The sequence below is a fragment of the Giraffa tippelskirchi genome, chromosome 1 (genome assembly GCF_054371585.1).
Source record: "Giraffa tippelskirchi isolate mGirTip1 chromosome 1, T2T-mGirTip1v1.2.pri, whole genome shotgun sequence".
Taxonomy (NCBI): Eukaryota; Metazoa; Chordata; class Mammalia; order Artiodactyla; family Giraffidae; genus Giraffa; species Giraffa tippelskirchi.
This window is the reverse complement of record NC_137275.1, coordinates 18419905-18435878: the sequence shown is the minus strand read 5'-3', so window position 1 is coordinate 18435878 and position 15974 is coordinate 18419905. Positions and strand designations below refer to the sequence as shown.

Genomic DNA, 15974 nt, shown 5'->3' with positions numbered 1-15974 from the left:
TAATTCATTAAGCTTCTTCTCTACTTTTATCTTTTAAGTTATGAAGGGCTGTCAGGCACACATGGTTCTAGGGAATGACTGCCTTTTCACAGCCAAACCCGTAAGCCTGCCCTCAGAAGCTCTTTACAGCTCAACATACCCTGTTTTCCTAGTCCTTCCCTGACCCTTTCCTTCCCGTATCTGGTCAGCTTCTTCACCACTCTGCAAGCTTTGCATCTATGTCATTCCTGCTGTGAATTCATGCCTCCACTTTCTCTATTGACCAGCCAACATCTCATCTCAAATGCTACCTCTTCCAGGAAGCCACTCCAAATCCTCCAAGTTGGGTTTGCCTCTCTCCCTCCTTTCAACTTGCTCAACAATACTTCGGTGGTATGGTGAAGAGCCGCCTGGACTTGGGGGTCAGGACGCTGGGCTCTAACCATAGCATCGATACTTGGCTACCTCTGTGCCTTTTCTCTAAATGACAGTGATAGTACCTTCACTTCCTTCTCCCCAGAGTCATTAGGAGAGCTACAGTAAGCTATAATAACTTCAGATATGAGCAATATCTAATCATGCATACTCTGAGAACTTCTGTTTTCTTTTTTTTGGCTTATTTTTGGCTTTTCTGAGCAAGGTCAGTGGGTTTCAGTGATCTTTGTGTCCCTCAAAGACAGTGTCCTCCACATAGCTTAGAAATTACTAAGTTCTTGGTGGGGTTCAGGACATAGTACCCTAAAATATGACACCTTTGCATACTGAAGCTGAAGGAGTTTGCAGGTGTGTTAAGTCGCTTCAGTCATGCCCGACTCTTCGCGACGCCATGGACCTAGCTCGCCAGGCTCCTTGGTCCATGGGGTTCTCCAGGCAAGAATACTAGAGTGGGTAGCCATTTCCTTCTCCAGGGCATCTTCCCAACCCAGGGATCAAACCTGGGTCTCCTGAGTCTCCCGCATTGGCAGACGGGTTCTTCACCACTAGCGCCACCTTCAGGGAAGCCCCTGAAGGGGTTTGAGAAAATAGCAGAAGCAGGAAGGTCTCTCCCTTCACCTGTCTTCTCAGAAAGCAAGAGGTAAGTAAGAGAAAGGTACTCTCTCTGAACCAGAAGGAAGGCAGACATCCTTAGCACCAGGGATGGAATTTAGGACTAAGAATAAGCAAACTTTGTCACTTTTCCACCATTTAATACCCCTCGGGCAAACCGTCTTATCTTGTCAACTCTTCACAAATTTATGGTTTCTTTGTCTCACAGGATAAAAGTTTCCTGCTCTGGTCACTTCTTTGAGTCTTTAATTTTCTTGCAAAAGTTCCCATGTACATTTAATAACATTTGCCTGCATTTTCCCTGTCAAACTTAGTTTAATTTTCAGACCCAGCCAGGGACCCTAAGAGGGTTGAGGAAAGCTTTTCTTCCCCTACATATGCAGTATTAAGTTTATTGATTCATTTATACCAGTGAGTTTCAATCAGGGGTGATTTTGCCCACAGGGGACATTTGGCAACGTCTGGTGTTATTTTGGTTGTCACAGCTCAGGGTAGGGGGACAACGGCTTATTGGTACCTGGTAGGTAGAGGCCAGGGAGGCTCTTCCTCTCTATCTGTCCCTTCCCTTCTCTTCCACTTCGTACCCATTCCCACAAACAAGAAATTATTTGGGTCACTAGTGTCAAGGGTGAGAAATTTTGATTCATAGTCTTGCCCTGTTTTTAAAAAGATTTGAACCATCTACTAAATTACATATATAACAAGACACAAAAATAAAGAGATCAGGGAAAATAAAGCCTGGAGTAAATTTGGCACTTGCTCTAAGGTTCCTGTACAGTGCTTGGCATGGGCTGAAAATTAGACTCTGAGCTTCCCACTAGGCAAAGCAAAGAGGGAATACAAACATTTAGGAGATTGATCATGTCCGTAAAATAAAAAGAGATTGAGACCTAGACAGATTTCTCAATTTCTTCAAAAAGGAGATGATACATAAAATGCAGTGGCCAAAGCTTATAACTCTACAATAGAAAGAGCAGTGACTTTCCTGATATATATATATACAGGGTTGTAGCACAATTCTGGGGTAGAATCATTGAAAGCAAGTAGCTAAAATGATTCCATCTGAGTATCTACCTCTCTGATAATCTGGGATGATTCAAGATTAAAAATCAGATTTTTTAGATTGTTCAGTGAAAAACATGGATGGATATTCTTGAATATTCCTCTATGGATAGTATTGTCACTACCTGGGGTTTAATAAGATTTGTGCAGCACTGAGGCTAAATTAGAAGTCTTTGGCAAGAATCTGAGTTCAGATACCTAGCGAGGGCTGCCTGTTATACGTAGCAACAGGTATGCAAAAGAAAAGGCATATAAAGCAAATGTAGTGTTATAAAAATTAAAAGATGCAAACAGGACATGCACCTGAATAGAAGTGTGGAGGTGAGTTGATGGCCAGCCTAATTCAACATGGAGATAAGCTAAAGGCATACCTGCAGGAAAGTCTGTGTTTTCTTTAGAAATCCATTCTATTAATAAAACTGCTTTAGCAAATGACCAGCAGGGAAGCTTAGAAAGGAGACTTGGCCAACACGGGCTACGACTGGTATTTAAATATCCATTTAAAACAAGCTGGTGTTTTATTGAGCAGTACATCTTGCACACACACCAATGAATCACATCTGACTGTACAACTGATCGAAGTCCAAGTTCTACGCCAGAGAGCTGGAAAACTTTTACACCAGGTGTTACCAAAACCCACCCATTGTGACGAAAGAAGAAAGCAGTAAAATGCTCATGGAGTCTCATTTTAGGTTATATGACTTCCTGGTTGGGCTTCCCTGGTGGCTCAGTGGTAAAGAATCTACCAGCCAATGCAGGAGACACAGATTCGATCCCTGGTTTGGGAAGATCACTTGGAGAAGGAAATGACAACCCACTCCAGTATACTTGCTCAGGAAATCCCACAGACAGAGGAGCCTGGCGAGCTACAGTCTATGGGGTCTCAAGAGTCAACACGACTTAGTGACTAACCAACAACAAACTTCCTGGTCAATGCTATGAAGACAAAAATTACAATATGGACCTTTAAATTATATAGTAAGTTGACCACTTGGCTTCATTCTGATTCTGGCCCCATTGGTCTAAGTGAAGCAGGCTTTGGAACTGAAGTTTTTAAAGCTTCCTAGGTGATTCCAGGGTACAGGGAGGGCTGAGAATTAAATTATCATAATTATTAAAGGAAGTCTATCCAAAATGATGATTTGAGTACTGAAGTAATGGAGCATAAGTCTTTTACACAAAGATAAAACACACATTTCCCCTCTAGTTTCAAATTTCCCCTCTCACTTAATTTTTCACCCCAAACATGTATAATTTTTAAAACTTAGTTCAAATAGTACAATCAATGAACATAAATCTAAATATCACAAAAATGTTAAAAGAAAATATTTCTTTTAAATCCAGCATACAAGGCTAACCACTATTTTTTTTAGGGGGGCACACAGCATGTGGGATCTTTAGTTCCTTGACCAGGGATCAAACCTGTACCCTGGCAGTGAAAGCACGGAGTCTTAACCACTGGACTGCCAGGGAAGTCCAAAGATTAACTACTGTTGACATCTGTGATGTATGTCCTTCCATTTAATCCAATACAAACTTGTTTTGTGTGTGTAGGAACACATTTTAATGAGTTTACTCCCAAATGTGGCAGTAAAGCATTTTTCCTACAGGGAAAAGAAGGCTGTTTTCTTTTTTGTTATAACTGGGGAGTGAGCATTTATCTCTCTTAGAATTGGGATCCAATCATTGGGCTCTAGCTCAGAATTATTATCTAATTAGTTAAAACTTCTACTGTGACTTTTGAGTTGGTGTAAAGGAACAGAAAGAGTCTTCCCAAGAAAGAGTTTGAGTTCTTCCAGCTCATCCCCCAATTTATTTCTGTCTGTAGAATTAAAGGCTGAAATATTATTGGTTGAGTGAATGAATCCTCAAGTTAGAAGTTTTAAGTCGTATGCAGCTATGAAAACTCTCAACTAAAATCAGATTCCTCCCTTAGGCAATTATTTTCCCAGACTCATGTCTTGCCTTTATTCTATCTGTTGTCTCTTCACCCCTTTCTTGGAAATCTTTGTCTCCAATAGGAACTCAGCAGGGGAGAATTCCGGAAAGAGAAAGAGGGGATCACCAGCTCCTGGACTTGCAGAGGGCTTGTCTCCACCCATATTTGGAATATCTATTATCTGGTCTTATCAGCATAGCAAACCTGTAACTGTCTCAGATTTAATATCTTGGCTAAAAGAACCAGAAGCCTAGAAAGCACAGGACTGTAATTTAAAACTTGCTGCAACTTGAATTAGAACTGGAATCATCTATCCTTTGAGTCACATGGGTTGAAGATCACCTACAGCTAATAGCTCCCTTCACTTCAGCAGAAACATCTTGAAGGGACTTGGCTAATTTTTTAAAAGGTCTTTTTTGGTCAACAGTCAACTTTGCTAAATAATTTTAGATTTTGTGCTCTTAGCAAGGGATGGGGTTGTGGGAGGGTGGCAGCGGGGAAAGCCCTCCACCCCACTCAATGCCCACCAATTGCATTGGTGATGGAAGAAAAGAGGGTTAAGATAGTGCTGGTCATGAGCCATAAAATCAAAGGTCAAAAGTTACAGAATGGTGAATTTGGGTGGTATCCATAATCCAAGGGCTTCCCTGGTGGCTCAGTGGTAAAGAATCTACATGCCAATGCAGGGGACACAGGTTCGATCCCTGGGTTGGGAAGATCCCCTAGAGAAGAAAATGGCAACCCACTCCAGTATTCTTGCCTGGAAAATCCCATGGACAGAGGAGCATGATAGGCTACAATGGGTTTGCAAAAGAGTTGGACATGACTTAGCAGCTAAACAACAGTGGCAACAGCTGTTTAATCCAAAACTTGAGCAAGTCCTATCCAATACTTTCTAAGACGATAACTAAAACTATTTCTGAGTGCTCTAGTCAATATAAATGGATCTCAAAACTTCAGTGAAAATACAATTACCTGGTGGCCACGAAACACTTAAATGTTGACAAATTTAACTCAGGAAAAAAAGCAGCAACCGATATACTTAATTACCAAACTTTTGTTCTCCTAAAAGCCTGCGGATGTATTCTTCCAGAAGATGATCTATGCACTCGGAGGGGCAGCCGTTAAATGGACCCACACATTTACCTGCACACACACATTTATGTCTGTTCTTACCTCCCTACACAATCTATGCACACAAGCACATTAACCTCCATTTTCACTGCCTCCCACCCCATCCCCATAAAACCCAAATGAGTTTAAAAGTAGTGTTAAGTGCTAATTTCTCAATAAAGCTGATGGCTAAACAATGATGCTTGCTCAGTACTCTTGGCTTCCTCTGCATTTTGTTGATACATTGAAGTGCACTGGGGTGGTTCTTCCGATGGATTGCTTTGGATGGCTTCGAAAGGGCTAAACTAAGCATATCTTCAGGGCTGCAATAAAGTTGGGGCGATAAAGTGAAATAAAATAAAGGAAAAACATTTATTCTCCTTCCTCAAAGCTAATCTTTCAGGGAAATAATCACAATTACACTGGACTTCTTTACATATGGAGGAATGTAGATAAATAGCATACCACATGTTTTTCAGTGTGTTTAAGACCTCATCACTGACTCAGTGGGTATGAGTCTGAGCAAACTCCGGGAGACAGTGAAGGACAGGGAAGGCTTCACTTCAGGGGCGCTGCAGTCCACGGGGTCGCAGAGTTGGACATGACTGAGTGGCTGGACAACAAAAGGCCTCTCAGAGGGCTTCCCTGGTGGCTCAGACAGTAAAGAATCTGCCTGCAATGCAGGAGACCTGGGCTCAATCCCTGGGTGGGGAAGATCCCCTGGAGAAGGGCATGGCAACCCACTCCAGTGTTCTTGCCGGAGAATTCTATCGACAGAGGAGCCTGGCGGGCTATAGTCCATGAGGTCATAAACAGTCAGACACGACTGTGTGACTAACGCACACACACAAGGCTTCTCAAGGCTTCCCAGGTGGCTCAAATGGTAAAGAATCTGCCTGTGAATGCAGGAGAAGCAGGAGATGCTGTTTCGATACCTGGGTTGGGAAGATGCCCTGAAAAAGGAAATGGTAACCTGCTCCAGTATTCTTGCCTATAGAATTCCATGGACAGAGGAGTCTGGTGGGCTACAGTCCATGGGGTCACAAAAATTCAGACATGACTGTGTGGCTGAGTATGAGCATCTGACCTGATATTTTAAGATCAGCTGTTTCCAGGTCCCTTGCCTCTACTGGAGTCTGAGCTCCATGGATTCTGGCCACTCATCTTTTTATCCTAACATGATGCCTAAAACAGAGTAGAGGCTCAATGAACAAATGTACGACAGAAACAGTAAGTCTCATATGCACAATTTCAAAGTCTATAGACTAGACATCCATCTAGATGAGAGTTAATCATTCCCTCAACAGTGAAAATACTAAGATTTGCCTTGGTAGTATTGCCCATAATAACAGCAATGCAAATCAGGAAAGGTGACAAGTGGCCAGACTGTTATGATCTCAAAAAATTGTTTTTGTTGTATAAAAACAGAGACATTTAGAATTAACTTCAGACAGTTAAGTAATAATAAACTGCAAAATCTAGCAATGGTAATTTCCACAGCAAATCTTGAAACTAATTATAAAATAACAAAATTCCAGAAGGAATTTAGAATAATCTGATTAAACACACCAGTCTTAATTTGACACAATAATTTCTTCTTTGCAACTATTTTTTCGCTTAAAAAATATCTCTTTATCTTTAAGAAACGGTCTATACAGTGGATCTTATGAATTGCCCCTGTCAAATTTAATTTAAAAGACAATTACATGTTGGAGACAGGTGGGTTTTAACAAAAATTCACCTATTATTCAATTCTGCCTTATCTTATATTAGTTATGTGAGAAGAATTTATTGGCTCAATAATTTGGTATTTTTAAAATAATGTTCTTTTGAGAGAAGATGAAAGAGAAAGACAAGAAGTTTGCAACATTAAAGTTATTGCAAAAATACTCACCACACACAGGCTGACTACAGAGGACAGCAGTTCAGATGAGTAGGAGAAACCCCTGGAACACAGCTGTTTTGTTGTGTAGCCCAGGGCTGTCATCAGTTAAGGCGGGGTTGGAGGGGGTGTGGAAAGTTAGGAGGTGGGACTGGAGGAAAGAAAGCAAGCCTGTCTTTACTGCTTGGGGTGGGGTGGGGTGGTCAGTGTTTCTCCATTTAAGAAAGCGGACACTCCGTTTCATCTGATTCCATTTATTTTATGTGACATTTGCCTGATGATACTGCTTCCTTAGACAGCAAGATTTATCTATGATTGGGCAGCAACACATCTGATGAAAGTCCAAGTTTTATTTATTTAGAATTTCTAGAATTCATCTATTTCCTAAGGTATTTAAGGGTCTTGACACATGTTTAAAAGTGAGAACTGAGCAGCTGGTCTTACGATTCAAAAACGCTAAAGACATATTAGATTTCCTTCTTGTCAGGTTGTTTTCTAAGCTAAAGCACTGAATGGCCAATGAGAGACCAGAGAAGATATTGAAGGTTAGGGGTGCAGAGAGGGACAGTGGCAGTTTTGGAGTCACCTGTGTGGTGCTGGTGTGGAGCCTGGATTCTAGAAGGCAAGACTGTTGTCATGGAGATCACTGTAGGGACAATTTCATAGAGAGAGAAGGTGCAGCTTTTCCCTGGTGGCTCAGTGGTAAAGACTCTGCCTGCAATGCAGGAGATGTGGGTTCCATCCCTGGGTCAGGAAGATCCCCTGGAGAGCAGCATGGCTACCCACTCTAGAATTCTTGCCTGCAAAATCTCATGGACAGAGGAGCCTGGTGGGCTATAATCCATGGGCTCGCAAAGAGGTGGACACGACTTAGTGACTAAACAACAACAACAATGAAGGATGCAGAGGACCTGAGCAAGGATGGAAAGCAGAAGCGTAGCTTTTAACGGAAGCCACCATTCCTATTGTTTATTCACAACAGGAATGGGCAGTTCTTAGAGAAAGGGCACAGCGATGGGAGAGAAGCTGAATCACTTCATCAATCAGTAGTTAGGTACACAGATATGCAACACTGAATACGAAAACTTCAATTGTTTCCTGGTTGCTGATTTAAAATGTGTTCATTTAGCGGAGGTTAAAACATTCTTTATCCTTTTTGGTGTGACTCTAAATTGTAGAGTTTTTCCCATGGTGTTTGAATATAAAACTTGAATGAGTCATATCACTGAAACTACTTTACGTTCTCTTTGGTTAGTTGTGTGCACAGAGGAAATTGTTGTTGGAGGTGGAAGATAAGGGGAAAGGAGTACATGGGTGCTCACTGATTTCAGGGAGACCTTCATCGAGTCTACTGACATTCACACATACCACTGAGTAGAAAACCCAGGTAACAGCACAATCGATAACGATCTTATTGTAGAAGACTGGAGTGTGAGCCAAAACCATGGCACTCAGCCAAAACAGGCGGTGACATCATTCCTGTCCTAGGAGAGTTTATGACCTGGGAAGTGAGACACACTGTATGGGTCATATAGAAAATATCCTTCCCTGGTGGCTCAGCGGTAAAGGATCTGCCTGTCAGTGCAGGAGATGCGGGTCCGACCCCTGGGTCAGGAAGACCCCGTGGAGAAGGAAATGGCAACTCCAGTATTTAAAAAAAAAAAGAAAGAAAGAAAATATCCTTTTGTTGTTCCTTCAGTTCAGTTCAGTTCAGTGGTGTCTGACTCTTTGGGACCCCATGGACTGCAGCACACCAGGCTTCCCTGTTCTTCACTATCTCTCAGAGTTTGCTCACACTCATGTCCATTGAGTTGGTGATGCCATCCAACCATCTCGTCCCTCATCACCCCCTTCTCCTCCTGCCTTCAATCTTTCCCAGCATCAGGGTCTTTCCCAGTGAGTTGACTCTTTGTATCAGGTGGCCAAAGTAGTAGAACTTCAGCATCACTCCTTCCAGTGAATATTCAGGGTTGATTTCCTTTAGAATTGACTGGTTTGATCTCCTTGCAGTCCAAGGGACTCCCAAGAGTCAAAGCAAGAGGTCATCAAGTTCTAGGCCACTTATTCTGTGGATCTTGGGCAAATCTCTCAATAAAAAAGGCTGTAATGTATTAAATCTCCAGCATGTGCTTAAAGCACAAAATCATTTCAACTAATGTGTCATATATCTTCAACTTTTGACTTTCATAGCAACTGTCATTGTTACTAATACTAAAAATAAGGAAACTTGAGTCCAGAGAAGTAGTTTCCAAGGGCCGTAATCTGAAAGGGTGGAAAATGAATCCAGGCTTATCTGACATAAAAGTCTGTATTTTCCCACTATGACTCTCAACTATAAAACAGTGGTGAAAACATCCACATCACAGGACCCTGGTGAGGATTAAATAAGATAATATAGGAGAGCCTGGATACATGGACGATACGCAATAGAGTCGCGTTCCCCTCCCCTGTCACTTCTACTCTTTCTCAGGATGAGGCCCTTTTTTTAAGGTTCTTTCAGAGTCATCTGTGTACCCCTCTCCTCCACAGTAGGACATCTCACCTGCCCCATTCCCCAGCTGGACGTTGAGCCCTTTGAAGGACAGGGGGAGGGCTCTGTCACTGGCATGAGTGAAATTCAGGGACCTGTGGGATCACATTAAAATGTCCTTAGAGTTATGGTCCAAGCCAGTCACATGTGTCACAGTAGTAAAGAATCCACTTGCCTATTCAGGAGATGTAGGTTCAATCCCTGGGTCAGGAAGATCCCTGGTGGAGGAGATGGCAACCCACTCCATCATTCTTGCCTGAAAATCCCAGGGACAGAGGAACCTGGTGGGCTATAGTCCATGGGGTCACAGAGCTGGACATGACTGAGCACTCACTCACTCACTGAGCCAGTCACACAGAAATAGGAAAAGAATCACCCAGGGATTAATTGAATTCCATCAAATGGGGAAGGATCCAGGATTTGGGAACTTTACATGTTCTGCCCATTTATACCAACTGAGCATTTTTAAAAGGACCCACCAGGTCATCTGTGATTGGAGTTAAATCAGGCCCCCCAGGTTCTATATTCTAGTCTCTGATTTTTTTATTCATTCACTCAACAAACATATACATATATACTGAGTCCTTGCTATACAACAGAACTGTGTGAGGTACCAGCGATATAACAGCAAAAAACAGGTTTCCTGCTCTCAAGATGCCCATTTGGTTTTATCCTAGTAAAGGAGAAAGAGGAAAGAAAAACACACGCTAACACAAATAAACCCCAAGTCAACATCCAAGTGAATAAAACTGTTGTGTATTGTTCTAAGGGTTGCAAAGACAGTCATCAAGGGGCTGTGGTTCTGAAAGAGGAGCCAGGGAAGGCAGGACCTACCTCAGACAGGATGAGCAGGGGAGGCCTCCCTGGAGCAGACACCCAAGGAGGATCAGGAGGTGGCTGTGTGGACGGGTGGGAGGAGGATCCCAAGAGAGGGCCAAAGTCCTGGCGTGAGCTCGGTGGATTTGAGGAACTGAAAGGGGCATCTGCAAAAGAAGTAGGAAGCGTTCAGATGGCCTATATGAGGAGTTCTGGAATGGTGGCAGAGAGAGGTTTATAGGACTAGTCAGGAAAGACTCCACAGGGACTTCTGTGGTGGTCCAGTGGTTAAGACGCTGAGTTCCCACTGCAGGGGGTGTGGGTTCGATCCCTGTCAGGGATCCTATGTGCTGTGTGGCCAAACATTTAAAAAATTAAAAAAAAAACACAAAAGACTCCATGAAGAACTATATCTATATATGTATATATAGAGATATATACGTTAATTTGTTTATTTATTTATGACTGTGCTGGGTCTTCATTACTGTGTAGGTTTTCTCTAGTTGCAGCAAGCGGGGGCTACTCCCTAGCTGTGCTGCACGGGCTTCTCATTGCAGTGGCTTCTCTTGTTGCACAGCACGGGCTCTAGGGTGCTTGGGCTTCAGTATTTGCAGTGTACAGGCTTAGTTGACCTGTAGCATGTGGAATCTTCCCGGACCAGGACTTGAACCCATGTCCCCTGCTTTGGCAGAAAGCTTCTTAAGCACTGGACCACCAGGGAAGTCCAAGAACTATATTTTCAAGGAGACAGACTTGTGAACAGGTGTGTGTGTGTGTGTGTGTGTGTGTGTGTGAACTCCTGCTGAGAAAATCACCAGGCCATTTTTTTTTTTTTTTGGTCTTTCTTTGATCAAAAGATGTGGCATGGCCACAACCTGGCTGGTGTTGCTCTTCTCTTTGCAAAGAGGTTCCACAAGCTTTGGGGCTGAGAATGCGGAGATTTAGTGGTTGATGACAAATTCTCTGAGAAAAGTGATCAGGTTGGGTATTGATTAGCCTACTTTGGAGAGTCATTGCCATTTTCAAAAAGGACTAAGTAGCCACTGGCCTGTGTTATGTGGGCACTGCCTGGGGCGCAGTTCTGTAGCTATGGCTTCTGGGATTAGTCACTGAGTAAATGTTTATCCAGACAGTCTGGCATAGGGGTGCCCGTATGGCTTCTGGAGTTAGAATCACTACTGGCTCACTGTGTGACCTTGGTCTCGTTAGTCACCATCTCTGTGCTTCAAATTCTTCATAGGGTTACTGTTGGGATTAAATAGTGAACGTGTCCTATCAGTCTGGGCTTCCCTGGTGGCTCAGTGGTAAAGAATCCGCCTGCCAATGCAGGAGACTTGGGTTCGATCCCTGAGTCAGATCCTTGGAGAAGGAAATGCAACCCACTCCAGTATTCTTACTGGGAAATCCTGTGGACAGAGGAGACTGGTGGGCTACAGTCTGAAGGGTCACAACGGTCAGACTTGATTTTGTGACTAAAGTCATGTAGTCACACCACCACTACCTAGCAGTCTATGTCTATAAGTATTCAGCAAATATGAGTTTGTTTTTTTTCCTCTCCCTTGAATTAAGGAAGTGGGGAAAAGGGATCATAATGAAAAGAAATTTAAGAAGTAGAATCTGCGGACTTCCTATATGGAATGTGGACAGTGAGACAGCAAAATTGAAATGGATCTCAAGTTTCTGTCCTGGGACACTGCTTCACAGTTGTGTTGTTTGAGACTCTTTCTGACTCCAATCACAGAATATTAACTGAAAATATTAAGTGTTAGTCATGGGCTTCTGTCATAGCTCAGTTGGTAAAGAATCTGCTTGCAATGCAGGTGACCTGGGTTCGATTTCTGGGTCAGGAAGATCCCCTGGAGAAGGAAATGGCAACCCACTCCAGTATTCTTGCCTGGAGAATCCCATGGACAGAGGAGCCTGGCAGAGTACAGTTCATGGAGTCACAGAAGTCAGACATCAGGTGGATTCTTTACTATCTGAGCCACCAGGGAGCCCAAGAATCCTGGAGTGGGTAGCCTGTCCCTTCTCCAGGGGATCTTCCTCACCCAGGGATAGAACTGGGGTCTCCTGAATTGCAGGTGGATTCTTTACTGCCTGAGCTACCAGAGAAGACCATATTACGCAAAAAAGGAAATCTATTGCCTCATATCTGAAAAATCTTGGGTGCAACTGGTTTTGGAACCAACTTGCTCCAGGTCCAACCCTGTGATCGGGGCCCAGTGGTCTTAGTTCTGCTCTGTTTCATACCAACTTCATTCCTTCTCAAACTTCACATGGAGGTACAGGGGCCACCAACAGCTCTAGGCTTGTCCTCTCAGATCGTCTATAAAATATAGGTAAATAATAACAGTAGTTAACACCCACATTTGCTCATACCAAAAAGAGTAGGGCAACTACTCTTTTTACATATATTGACACTTGTAATTTTCACAAGAATGATGTAGGTAGGAAAAACTCTCTAGAAACCAATGAAAAAGAATCCACTTTTATTGAGACTAATAGGACCCTGAAAACAGTACTAAAAGGAACATTTAGAGCTCTAAAATGCCTTCACAATTTAAAAGTAAAACCAAAAAAAAAAAAAGGAACTAAATATTCACCTTGAAAAAGTTAGAAAAAGAAAACACGAAACTGAAATCAATCAACAAAGGTAAAAGTTGAAATTAATGATATAGAAAAAATAATAGATTAAAATAGTATTAGTAAGAAGGACGAATTAGAATCTGCTGGAAATAACTCGAAATTAGTGAATAGACTAATAAACTATATATAAAACAGACAAAAAAAAGTGCAAAGTTGACGAGGTCAAAAAAAGAGAAGAAAATAAAAGAGGTTGCTGCTGCTGCTGCTGCTAAGTCGTGTCAGTCGTGTCCAACTCTGTGCGACCCCATAGACGGCAGCCCACCAGGAATGAGAAAAAAGTCATGACCATAGGTATGTGAGAAATTTAAAAATTTGAGAGACTCATTATAGGCAACTCTATAGCAATGATTATGAAAGCCTAAAGAAATGTGTGATTTTCTGGCAAAACACAAGCTACTAAAACAGACCCAAGAAGACAGAAAAAACAAAAACAGAACAACAGTAATGTGCTTGGAGGTCAATACTGAAAAGATTCTACGGCCCATTGGCCTCAGAGTTGGGCTTTAATCTACCTCTAAATGTCTGACAGTTCAAGTGCTAAGTAATTTAGACCCTTGCTACTCAAAGTGTGTTCATGGACTGGTAGTATTAGTATCACCTGGGAGCTGGTTATAAATGGAAATTCAGCCACTCCCCCAAGCCATAGAAGAGTCTTTTAAAATGATGTTTTGAAGCCAATGTAATTTTAACACCAAAATTTAAGAAAGAAAAAATGGTATAGATTATTTTTAATTATTAATTATAGATTAATATCACTGATGATTTTAGTTTAGTTCTTTAGTTCAGTCACTCAGTCATGTCTGACTCTCTGCGACCCCATGAATTGCAGCACGCCAGGCCTCTCTGTCCATCACCAACGCCCAGAGTCTACCCAAACCCATGTCCATCGAGTTGGTGGTGCCATCCAACCATCTCATCCTCTGTCATCCCCTTCTCCTCCTGCCCCCAATCCTACCCAGCATTAGGGTCTTTTCCAGTGAGTCAACTCTTCGCATGAGGTGGCCAAAGTATTGGAGTTTCAGCTTCAACATCAGTCTTTCCAATGAACACCCAGGATTGATCTCTTTTAGGATGGATTGATTGGATCTCCTTGCAATCCAAGGGACTCTCAAGAGTCTTCTCCAACACCACACTTCAAAAGCATCAATTCTGTGGCACTCAGCTTTCTTCACCGTCCAACTCTCACATCCATACATGACCACTGGAAAAACCATAGCCTTGACTAGATGGACTTTTGTTGGCAAAGTAATGTCTCTGCTTTTAAACAGGCTATCTAGGTTGGCCATAACCTTCCTTCCAAGGAGTAAGCGTCTTTTAATTTCATGGCTGCAATCACCATCAGCAGTGATTTTGGAGCCCCCCAAAATAAAGTCTGACACTGTTTCCACTGCTTCCCCATCTATTTCCCATGAAATGATGGGACCAGATGCCATGATCTTAGTTTTCTGAACGTTGAGCTTTAAGCCAACTTTTTCACTTTCCTCTTTCACTTTCATCAAGAGGCTCTTTAGTTCTTCTTCACCTTCTGCCATAAGGGTGGTGTCATCTGCATATCTGAGGTTATTGATATTTCTCCCAGCAATCTTGATTCCAGCTTGTGTTTCTTCCAGCCCAGCATTTCTCATGAGGTACTCTGCATAGAAGTTAAATAAGCTGGGTGACAATATACAGCCTTGACGTACTCCTTTTCTTATTTGGAACCAGTCTGTTGTTCCATGTCCAGTTCTAACTGTTGCTTCCTGACCTGCATACAGGTTTCTTAAGAGACAGGTCAGATGGTCTGGTATTCCCATCTCTTTCAGAATTTTCCACAGTTTATTGTGATCCACACGGTCAAAGTCTTTGGCATAGTCAATAAAGCAGAAATAGATGTTTTTCTGATAGACATCTATCTGTCTATCAGAATGCCTGATGAACTGATGATTTAGAAAGGACAATTGTAGAAGACTTCTTTATACATTATATCAAAAGAATAAAAGACAATAAATAAGCAATAAATAAAAGACAATAAATAAGTTATTCCACAACTGCATGAGTGGGTCAGTCTCTAAAACCATCACCATAATCTATTACACTGATAAACTAAGAGAAAACATCAGCAGATATTCTAACAACACTTGCTTAAATTCAATAACCATTCAATCTGAATAAAAATTCTAAGCAGGTAAGTATAAAAGAAAATTATTTAAACAGGCAAAAGACTATTTATTCCAAACCAATAGCAAATATTATCTTAAGAAAATGTGATAAGGTGGATGGATACTAGATAAATATACAGAAATCAAAAGGTCTTTTTCTGTTCTAATAAAAACCAGCAAAAAGTAAAAATGGGAACATATTTTTTCCATATATAATAGTGATGAAAGCTATAAACTACTTAAGAATATTTCTAATAAGAAAGTAACAGAAAATATAGAGAAAAATCTCACTGTCTTGTTAAAACAAAAAAAAATCTGAACAGCTGGAAAAGATTTTCATGTTTTTGGATGAGAAATCTTATAATAAAGTCAATTCTTTTAAAATTGATTTCATGCAGTTCCATTAGAATGAAAACAAGGTGGTTTTTTTTCTTTCTTAGAATTAGATAAAATGATCATATAGTTCATTGGGGAGAAAAATGTCCAATATTAGGTTAAGAAAACTGAAAAAGGGAAGGAGTATCTAAAGCTGAAGCTCCAGTACTTTGGCCACCTGATGTGAAGAGCCAACTCACTGGAAAAGACCCTGATGCTAGGAAATGTTGAGGGCAGGAGGAGAAGACGATGACAGAGGATGAGATGGTTGGATGGCATCACTGTCTCAATGGACACGAGTTTGAGGAAATTCCAGGAGACAGTGAAGGACAGGGAAGCCTGGCATGCTGCAGTCCATGGAATTGCAGTCAGACATGACTTAGCAACTGAACAACAACAACAAACAGTTTTTGATGTTTTATTTAAGTGACATTTTTTGGGATGCCC

General features: G+C 41.8%; 1 protein-coding gene and 1 long non-coding RNA gene across 6 annotated transcripts in view; one reads left to right on the top strand and one right to left on the bottom strand.

Moving 5' to 3' along the window:
• The window catches only part of LOC145542830 (uncharacterized), a 31918-nt gene extending 26565 nt beyond the window's left edge, over positions 1–5353 (top strand). For both annotated transcript variants that reach the window (XR_014080181.1, XR_014080177.1), the window contains exon 5: positions 4110–5353. This is a non-coding gene — a long non-coding RNA (uncharacterized LOC145542830). The remainder of the gene's footprint in view (positions 1–4109) is intronic.
• Positions 1–15974, bottom strand: part of LOC145542826 (placenta-specific gene 8 protein-like) — a 43174-nt gene that overhangs the window by 22001 nt on the left and 5199 nt on the right. For 2 of the 4 annotated variants that reach the window (XM_081582473.1, XM_081582462.1), the window contains exons 3-4: positions 12619–12694; positions 10387–10535 (exon numbers count right to left, since the gene is read on the bottom strand). The gene's annotated coding sequence lies outside the window, so the exon portion shown is untranslated. Of the gene's footprint in view, positions 1–7034; positions 7078–10386; positions 10536–12618; positions 12695–15974 lie in introns of those variants that run through there. The other 2 variants (XM_081582484.1, XM_081582454.1) reach the window with 2 other exon arrangements.